Source organism: Petaurus breviceps, unplaced genomic scaffold (genome assembly GCF_028583685.1).
Source record: "Petaurus breviceps papuanus isolate PSGF00001 unplaced genomic scaffold, PetGlider_PUasm1.0 37, whole genome shotgun sequence".
NCBI classification, from domain to species: domain Eukaryota; kingdom Metazoa; phylum Chordata; class Mammalia; order Diprotodontia; family Petauridae; genus Petaurus; species Petaurus breviceps.
The window spans coordinates 10,927,493-10,938,000 of record NW_027186296.1 but is presented as its reverse complement, the minus strand read 5'-3'; the positions used below and the strand labels follow the sequence as shown (position 1 = coordinate 10,938,000).

General features: G+C 42.6%; 1 pseudogene; it reads left to right on the top strand.

The window, feature by feature from the left end:
* The first annotated feature begins 7,144 nt into the window (after window positions 1-7,144).
* On the top strand, window positions 7,145-8,023 carry LOC138168472 (small ribosomal subunit protein uS12m pseudogene; annotated as a pseudogene).
* The last annotated feature ends 2,485 nt before the right edge of the window (window positions 8,024-10,508 follow it).

Sequence of the window (10,508 nt, the reverse complement as noted above, 5' to 3'; positions counted from 1 at the left end):
ATAGGCAACTTTTCTGCAATGTATAGTCATAGACTGGTCTATAACCTTAAGTGAATTTCAGGGGGCAATGCTCAATGTACAGAGTTAATATGTATCAGAGGTAAAACTTGTATTCAGGTCTTTTTGACCTCCAAGCAAGATGAGTTGACTGTCCGTTATGCCCTACTTTTTGTTGTTTAGTAAATTAGTCATGTTATCTGGGATTTTCTTGGCAAAGATATAGAAATGGTTTGCCTTCTCCTTCTCCATGAGGAAACTGAGACAAACAAGGTTAAGTGACTTGCCCAGGGTCACACAGCTAGTAAGTATCTGAGGCCTGTTTTGAATTTTGAACTCTGGTCTTCCTGACTCCAGGGTTAGCACAATATCTACTTTGCCATCTAGCTTCCCGTACTGCTTCTCTGCAAAAGTGTAGACAGAAGTGTGCTGAGCTAGCTTGAATCAGTTGAGAGGAGGTTGTTCAATGTTCCAGTGTGAGCATTTATACCTCAGAAATCAACAAGACCTACAGATCAGGACTTGGTTTATTGTTTTATTGATTGTTACACCAAAATTAAGAAAGTGATGGAGACAATATTAATAATGTAAATGAAACTTAAACCTCTGCTGTTCATACATTCCCTCCCTGGAGAGGTGATTGTTAAACATTTATCAGCATACCATTGTAGAGATAGGAACGTATAGGACATGTTTGAAGAATGGTGAATAGTCTGGTTTGGCTATAACACAAGGGTATTCAAAGTAGAAAGATATGAAATAAAGCTAAAAAAATAAGGTTTTTATCCTTCCTTGTCCTGCATCAGTCTCTAAGGAGAGGAAGGGGATTAGGGTTCATAGTTTAACAACTATGTTAACATAGTTTAAACAACATAGTTTAAAAGTAGTTTATGTAGAGCCTTGAAACTAAGGAGTTTGAAATTATAGCTTGGACAATAGGGAACTTTCAAAGGATTTTGAAGATGGGAGTGATGAGTTTGCAGTAGTGCCTTAGGAAGATTGATTACTCTGGCATCATTATGCCAGGACATATTGGAGGTGAGAGACTCAAGGCAGAGAGTTCAGTTCCTGGGGAGGGAATGGGATGAGGTCTTGCAATAATCCAGGAAGAGTTAATGAGGATCTGAACAAAGGTGGTGATGGGGAATGGAAAAGAGATGACTGATGAATGTGGCATAATATCAACAGGGCTTGGCAACTTATTGGATGTGGGTGATGAGGAAGAGGGAGGAGTCAGAGGTGACTCAGGTTTCTAGGCTAGGTGACATGCGCAATCAACAGATATAGGGAAGTGAGGTAGAAGAACAGATTTGGGGGTGGAAGCAAGGGAGAGAAGATGATGCATTAAAGAGATGGGGGAAACTATGTTTGAACAGAGATGCTGGGGGGAGAGGGTATAATTGGGAGAGCAAATTTCCTCTCGAGTCAGGAAGGGTGGGATCAAGAGCACAAGGTAGGAAAGGTGGCTTTATTTGTTTGTTTCTTTGTTTTAGAAACTAGTTTTATTGATTATCTTTTGTTTTATTATTTTGATTATCTTTTATATTCCTACTGTATCCCTCCCCAAGAGAATCCCTTATAATAAAAAATAAAAAAAATAGAAGAAATGGAAAAAGGTTTCACAAAACTAACCAACATACCAAAAATATCTGACGTTATAGGTAATATTTGGCATTCATGTCAACTACCCTCTACTTCTGCAAAGAAGTGGGAAGGGAGCTATCATCTCATATCTGTTTTTGGGGGGTAAACTCAATCATAATTTTTCACCATTCATTTTCAATAATTTTGTTGTTCTGTACATTTATATCACTACAATCATTATGTATGTTGTTTTCCTGGTTATGCTTTACTTTGCATTAGTTCATATATATCATTCCATGCTTTTCTGTGGGAAGCTAGGTGGTGCAGTGGATAGTGTTGGGTCTAAAGTCAGTAAGATCTGAGTTCCAATCTGGCCTCAGACACTTATTAGCTGTGGGATCCAGTGCCCCATTTCACTCTGTTTACATCTGTTTCCTCATCTGTAAAATGAGCTGGAGAAGGAAATGGCAAACCACTCCAGTGTCTTTGCTGGGAAAACCCCAAAAGGAGTCAGGAAGAGTTGAATGGGGACTAAAAAAGACACAACAAGAACTCTGTGGGAAGAATAAGAGAATACAAACAAACACGCAATCAAAGGGAGACATAGGTATCAATTCCCAATTTCACTTTGTTAAATAAACTATGCAATGACAATATTCGAAGTCTCTGAGTCCATAGATGCAGGAGAGTGAGGAGAGTGTCACCAACATCAAAAATTGAAAAAGAGACATTAATGTTGAATTGTAAAGGAGAAAAGGAGTAGATGAAGGAACTCATACCATTTTCTTAGTAAAAGAGGAATTGAGTGGATATGTTGAGATTGGAGTCAGAGAGAAGAGAAGATAGGATGAGGATTTAGTACTAGAAAATCACAGAGAAATCTGGAAATGTCTTTGAAGCTAGGCTAGAGAAAAGAATGGCTGAATGACCCTAGGAAACAGAAATGCTACTTTCATGACTCTAGTACGACCCCTTCCCTTATTTCCATGAACCTCAGTTAGGGGGTTGGGGGCTCATAATTCCCCCTGCCAGTCTTCCCCCAAAGATTTGGAAGGGCAAACAGGAGGAGGTTTAGAAGATGACCCGAGCAAACCCAAATAAGCAGGATCAGGAAAACGATATTCATACGGACTATAAAAACAAATGGAAAGAACAAAAAACAACCTAACAACAAAGAAATTTATTATCATAAACAAGCTTGTCCCTAAAAGAGAGTGTAGGAAGTCATCTGGTGTGTCCATTTGACTTCAAGAAAGAGATAAATGATTCAACATCTGATTTGCTCACCAGATAGCATTCTACTTGAGCATTCAGCCTGGTGTTCTTATGGCAGTGTCTTTGGCACATAGCCTTCCTAACACACTGGTTCCCAGAAGGTACTTGGCCTACAGATGATTAGACAGATTCCCTCCACCTCCAAGAAGTGGGTGGTCATCATTGACAGTGTCTGAAGTCATAAGGTTAAGAAGAATAATTTTTAAAAAGGCCATTGGTTTGACAAGAAGGAAATTCTTTAAAGAAAGTAGTTTCAGTTGGTCCAGTGGGAAAGGAAGTCTTCTGACTTTTTCATTCTTGCAGGAAGGTTAAAGAGGAAATGAATTGTGAGAAAATAAAGGGAGCCATTTCATGTTTATATGTGGAACAAGTATCAGACTTGTTCTGTGGTGATACTGCCCCTGCCCAGAATCAATTTAGGAATTATTATTCAACATATCAGAATATGAAATCTATGGTGTCTTCACAGATCATAAGCCTCACCCCATGTCAGGACTCTCCTCTTTCCCCTGCATCTTTGGACTCAGAAACTTCAAATACTGTCATCACAGTTTATTTTTTAAATAATATTTATTTTGCAATTACATGCAAAGACAATTTTTAACATTCACTTTTTTCCCTTTCTTTTTTGTCTTTTTTGGAGGGGGGAGGGCAGGGCAATTGGGGTTAAGTGACTTGCCCAAGGTCACTCAGCTAGTAAGTGTTAAGTGTCTGAGGTCGGATTTGAACTCAGGCCCTCCTGACTCCAGGGCTGGTGTTGTATTCACTTTGCCACCTAGCTGCCCCCAACATTCACTTTTAAAAAATTTTAAGTTCCAAATTTTCACCCTCCCTTCCACAGCCCCCCTCCCTAAGATAGTAAACAATTTGAATCTTTGTTTGTTTACATTTTTCTTAATATCTTCTATTTTGACTTTACCTTTATTTCCAAGTATATCACTCCCCACTTCCCTAGCTAGAGGAAAGGTGGAGAAAATGCAGTTCAGTAAAATTAACTAACATGTCAATTGAAACTGACAGTCTATGAAAGTGTTCCACACCTATGGTCTGCAAAGAAGAGAAGGAGCATTTTTTCACCTCTTCTTCAGGACCAAACTTGGTTATTAGAATAGATTTCTTTGTTGGGTTGTTTGCTGTCCTTTTCATTTATATTTTTGTAGTCTGTATGCATATTGTTTTCCTGATGCTGCTTATTTGACTTTGCTTGGGCCATCTTTTAAACCTTCTGCTTGCCCTTCCAAATCTTCAGGGAAGACTGGCAGGGGGGAATTATGGACCCCCAAACCCCTGAGGCTCATGGAAATAAGGGAAGAGGAAATGCTGGACTGAGCCTGGCTCAGGATCATTAACTCTAACTAGGGGAAAGCAGAGAGAAGAGCATGAGAAAAATTACTTTCCCTCCCCAGTCCACCAGTCTGATGGAAGTCACAATATGGGACTTCCCCCACCCCAGAGATCAAGGCTCTGTCTGCTTCACTCTCTAGGCTGCCTCTTCAGTATTATTCTCCTGGCTCTGGTCTATCCATGGATGACCAGAAGACCCAAACCAAGAGCAGTGGTCATTTTTATCCTGTCATCCAAATGGTAATCAGGCAATCTAATTCTCAAGTGTAGCAGAAGTGGCCAGACCTAAATCTATAACCCTCTCTCTATCTTATCACATGACTACCTGGGCCTTATGAGCACTCTCTCCCAGTGATCAGGAAAGGGAAGTCATTTTTTGTGTATTAGGAAAGAGTCGACTGGCATTGGGACAGGGGTTACATGTGTTTGCCAGGATCATTAAAAACCACTTTGCCATTCTCTCTCTCCCTGAGCCATTATCTTTCTGGACTCAGAGGATAATAACATTTACAGAAGATAAGAGGGGAAGGTGTGGGTAGAGGCTATAGGAGATTAGTCAATAAAAGGTGTCCCCAAAGTCTCAGTGCAGTCAGACTTTTTTTGTATTATAGTTACAAAAACTCTCCTGCTTCTGTCCTTTTTCCTGAACAGTTTCAGATGCCAGTCCAGAGAGAGAGAAAATCCTCTTCATTCCCTCCAGGATTTTTATCAGGTTCCATCTTCTCCATGAAGTCTCTTCTCAGATACCTCCAGCTGGTATGTGGTATGACCATTTATTTATTTGTACCTTGAAGGCAGGAACTTAATGTTTTTTTCCATTCTATATTTCCTGTCTAGGACAGTGCCATGGACATAGTAAGTAGGTAAACATGTTTGTTGAGTTGAAGAGTGTTCTTCCAGCTTACTGGAAGGAAATGTCCCAGTTTCTCTCTGGTGGCAGTAGGTGGTGTGTGTGTATGTGTGTCTTGTCATTGGACCCTAAGTCCTAGATGGACTCTGGGACCTGATGACTGTCACCCAGGCTGGGTTTGGTGCCTCGGGTCAGCAGGCCCCTTTCTGGGGACAGTGAAGAAGCAGGCCAGATCCTCCTCTTCTCAGTCCCTGTCCTCACCCTTTACCCTCACTCCCAGAGTCCACCTCCAGAGGACTACCCACAATAGGCCAGGGCAGGCAGGAAACTGACTTTTTCTCTTCCTGCCACTGAAAGGCTAAGAAAAGCCTGTCTTGACCCCTAGTCCCACCCCTTTAAGTACAGGTGTCTGGAGTGGAAAAAGGAGAAAGGGAAATAGGGTGGGAAAGAGGGGAGGGAGCTGCTCTCCTAGCTACCTCCCATTCACCAGGCATGACTCCCTTTCCCCACACCCATCACCAGGGGGTGCTGCTATCTCATGGACTTCCAGAAAACTTTGGTCTACTGAAGATGAGGGCTGGCCCCCTGAGCTGGCTCCTGGCCTTCCATCTATATCCCTCTGGCTTCTCCTGTTTAACTCTGGGGATGGTATGGGAGAGAAGGAGGTGAAGGTATTGGCAGAATTAAATGATATAATGTGTATATGGAAGGGTTTTATTTTAATTACTATTGGAGTATGCTGATAGACCCTAGGGAGTATCTGGGAAATCATTGCGGTGGCAAATACTCATAATTCACAATTACATAGCATGTTAAGGTTTGCAGGTTCATTAAAGAATCAAGATTTGCAAAGAACTATTTTTTCACAACCCAGGGAAGTACAAATAGAGCATCATCTTCATTTTACAGATAAGGAAACTGAGGTTCAGATAAGCTAAGTGATTCGTGTTAGAAAGTGTTGGAGCCTAGGATCAAACTCAGCTCTAATCACTCCAGGACCAGTTGTTCTTTCCAGTGGGGCAGTGGTATGGAGTTGAGCTGCCTCTGTCTTCTGTCCACCTTAATTCCCCACCTCCCCCATCCTCAGGCTCTTAGTCCCGCATAAAGACTGGAAATACTCAACAGAGGCCAATCAGTTTTTCCTGGCTGGGTCAGCCCAACCTAAGGGAGCTGGAAGATGTGATGGAAAAAGGAGGAGGGGGTATGAATTTATAAATGGCTTTTTCAGAGTTGAGATTGGACTAATGGGCACAAAAAGGTCATAAGTTCCTTGTGGTCAGGCAATATTAGTTCTTGTCCTTCTGTATCTCCACAATACCTGTCACAGTATTAGCTATATAGTGGTAGTTATTGTTATTTGTCCTTTGTTCTGGACCATGATGTCAGGAAGATGATGTCATGACTTTCGAGTGAATTGGATTTAAGCGAGGGAGGGCTGTATAAAGTCACCAGCCTCACTTTCTCCTCCAGAGCCATCTGGGTCCAATGGCAAGATATAGATCAGGACAACTAGACATGGTTCTGGATGAAGTGGGAGACCTTGGCTACATAATAGGGAAGCAATAAATATTTACTGACTGATATTAAACTCATCATTTCTACATTCCTAAATCCCCCCCCCATTCTCATAATAAAACAAAACCTGCCCCTCTCCCTCAAAACCGTTGTTTCTGTTGAGGGCCTCACCATGCTCCAGGTCAATCAAAGTTCTAAATTTTAGTCATTTTTACCTCCTCCTTCTCCGCTCAAATTCTAATCTGTTGCCAAGTCTTGTTGATTCTATAACATTTCTTGCATAGATCAACAAGCATTTATTTAAGTGGCGGCCAGTGAGGAAGAGTGGCAGCCCCAGTGTTGGGAGACCTGGGATCTGTTCTGGCCTCAGATACTCAGCACCCACACAAAAATAACTGGCTGTGTAACCTTGAGCAAGTTACTTCACCCTGATTGCTTTAAAAAAACAAAAAACAAGCATTTATTTAGTATCTAATGTGTTCTAGGCTCTATAAGAGGTTCTGAGTATAACAAAGACAAAAATTAAATACTCTCTGCCCTCTAGGAACTTATGAACATAAAATACTACCATCCTTCTAGTCACTCAGGCTTGAAATCTAGGTGTCATCTTCTATTCTTCCCTATCTTTTACCCCCCCATATCTAATCTGTATGCCCTACGACCTATAGATTTCACCTTTGCAATATCCCTCCTCTGGTACTGCCTCCACCCCTGGTTCAGGCCCTCATCTCTTCATGTCTGGAATGCTGCAATAGCCTGCTGGCTGCTCTGCTTGCCACAAGTCTCTCCCCACTCCCATCCATTCTCTATTCAGTCACTAAAGTGATTTTTCTAAAGTGCAGATCCAACTGTTGAGGTCTAGTGGTGGTGGGAACCCTGAAATTCAAGGGCAGCTCTCCATAGTTCCTACAGGAGGCGGTCCAGGGTCAGGATGGCCTGCTCCAATCTCTTCCGCCTTTTGAACTCCTCCCTGAGCCAGGCTCTCTGTCTGGCCCTGAAGATGCAGCGGGACCAACATTGCCCCATGGCCACACTCAACCAGATGCACCGCCACAGCCGCCCCAAGTGGCCGCCAGCCAGCCCCGGCCCCATGAACGGCTGCCCCCAGCTCAAGGCCGTGGTGCTGAAGACCATGATCCGAAAGCGCAAGAAGCCAAACTCCGCAAACCGCAAGTGCTGCCGTGTGCGCCTGAGCACGGGCCGGGAGGCCATCTGCTTCATCCCTGGTGAGGGCCACACCCTGCAGGAACACCACGTGGTCGTGGAGCAGGGAGGCCGCACCCGGGACCTGCCGGGCATCAAGCTCAAAGCCAAGTGCAGAAGAAGAAGTGAAAGGGAGGAAGGCCTGTGGCCGTGCTCTGGGGCGCCTGGGACAGATGGATCAGCATGGCGGGAGGCCCAGGCTGCAAATAGGCGAATAATACCATCATGATGACCCTTAAAAAAAAAAAAAAGAAATTCAAGGGCAAATGTCGTGGGTCCTGCCTCAAGTTGAAATGGACCCAAGCCTTCTTTCAGTTAGAGACAAGGTTTATTAAAATACCGGTTGGGGTGAGTGAGATTTTAAGAATTCATGATATTGACCAGACTCTTAAAGAATCTGAAGGATTTAATGGGGGAAGTGGGGGGGGGGGCGAGATGGACCTTATATACAGAAAGACTGTGGGAAGATCTGGATGTGATCAAGGAGTGACCAACAGCTTTGGGGTGACTGGGAGGTAACAAGGAAGGAGTATAGATGGAATTAATGGTGGGAAGTAGCCTGGGGAGATCTGGAGGTAACAGAAAATAAAGGGCTGGGCTAGGTTAGAGGTAAGACAGAATTGGAGGTTTGGGCATGGGGCTACAATGAAAGGCCAGTTGAAAGAATTATTGGGATGAATTGATGCCTCAGGTGATCTCTGGAGATTTGACCTCCACGGAAAGTTCAGAGGGGGGTGGGGTGTTTCCAGGGCCCAAACCCTGTCACAACCATGTGCCTCCCCACCCTTCCCCACCCCAAGCCCTTACTCAGTGAACTTCATTGACTCCCTATCACCTTCAGGATCATATACAAACTTCTCCCTTTCCCCTATCTCCCAACCTGTCCAGTCTTCTTATATCTTACACCTCAGCACAGTATTCTTAGATCCATGGTGTTCCATGAATGAGATAATAGGTTTCCAGGAATTTTTACTCACTGTCCCCCTTGTCTGGAATGCTCTTCCCCCTCATTTCCACCTCCCCAACTTCCATTGAGTCCCAGCTAAAATCATTATTAAATTATATTTATAATATAATAATTATATTATTATAATATGTTATAATACATTATAATTTATGATTATAAATTATAATGCCTTCCCTCCATTGATTATTTCCTATTTATCAATCAATCATCATTTACTAAGCACTTACCCTGGGCACTGTGGTAAGTACCATGATAAAAATGTAGGAGATAGTGCCTGCCCTCAAGGAGCTTACAATCTACTGAAGGAGACAACATAAAGACAAATAAATATAAAGCAAACTACGTACATGATAAATAGGAAATTTTTTTTTGCAAGATTCAGTTCCACAATTCCTTGAGTTTCAAATTTTCTCTCCCTCCCTCCCCTCCCCCCCACCCCATGGCGGCATACAATCAAGTATAGGATCTGCAAATACTTTCACATTCGACATTAGTCAGGTTATAAAGAAGGATTGTATCAAATGGAATGAACAATGGGAAAGAGGAAACAAAACCAAACAAGAAAAAGACAGAGAGCAGGTAGTTTGCTTCAATCTGGATTCAAACTCAGTTCTTTCTTTGGATGTAGATATCTCTCTCCATCATGAGTCTTTTGAATAGGAAATAATTATCCGAGGGTAGGCACTGGAATTAAGAGGAGTTGGAGAAGGCTTCCCACAGAAGGTGGAATTTTAATTAGGATTTAAAGAAAACCAAAGAGGTTAGTATTCAGAAAAGAGGAGGGAGAACATTCCTGACTTGGGGGACAGTGAGAAAATGCGCACACACTAAACAGCTTTTTATTCTGTATATGGGCTTGTTCATACATAATTGTGTGCTTGTTCTCCTCCATTGAACAGTAAGCCCCTCCAGGGCAGGGCTCATCCTTTTGCTTTTCTTTGTACCCTCAGCACTTAGCATAAAGCTTAGCTCTTTGTAGGTTCTTAATAAATGCTGATCGATTGATTTACTGAGATGAATAAATGTAAAATAGAGGCCAAGCAAGAGAAGTAATTTCGAGGAGGAAGGGACTAACTAGGTAAGAGCCAAGAAAGCCTTCCTGCAGGAGATGATGCTTGAGTTGATTCTCAGAGGAAATGAGGGATTCTTAGACACGGAGGTCCAAAGGGAGCTTGTTTCCAGAATGGGAAGTAGGCCGTACAAAGGCAGGGAGATAGGAAATTGAGTTTCCTTTGTGAGAAACAATTAGACCAGTTTGGCGGGAGTATATGAAAAGAGGAGTAATAGGTAATAAGCCTTGAACCTAGAGGCAATAGGGAACCACTAGAGTTTAGAGGGCAGCTAGGTGGCGCCATAGTGCATAGAGGGCTGGGCTGTAAGTCAGGAAGGCTACTGTTCTTGAAGTCAAATCCTTAGACACTTACTAGCTGTGTGACCCTGGGAAAATCACTTAACCTTACTTGCCTCGGTTTCCTCATCTGTAAAATGACCTGGAGAAAGAAATTGCAAACCACTTCAGTATCTTTGCCAAGAAAACCCCAAATGAGGTCATGAAGAGTCAAACGCGGTTGAAAAATGACTAAACAATAACAACAAAAGACTTTATTAAGTAGTGGTCTGTGCTTTAGGAAAAATTACTTTGGAAGCTGTGTGGAGGAACAATTGGAAACCAATTCAGAGACTGTTGCAATAGTTCAGGTGAGTGGTGATCCTTTCTTTCCATTCCTACTCACCCCTTTTTCAACCCCCCCCTCACCTTTTACCTATACCACT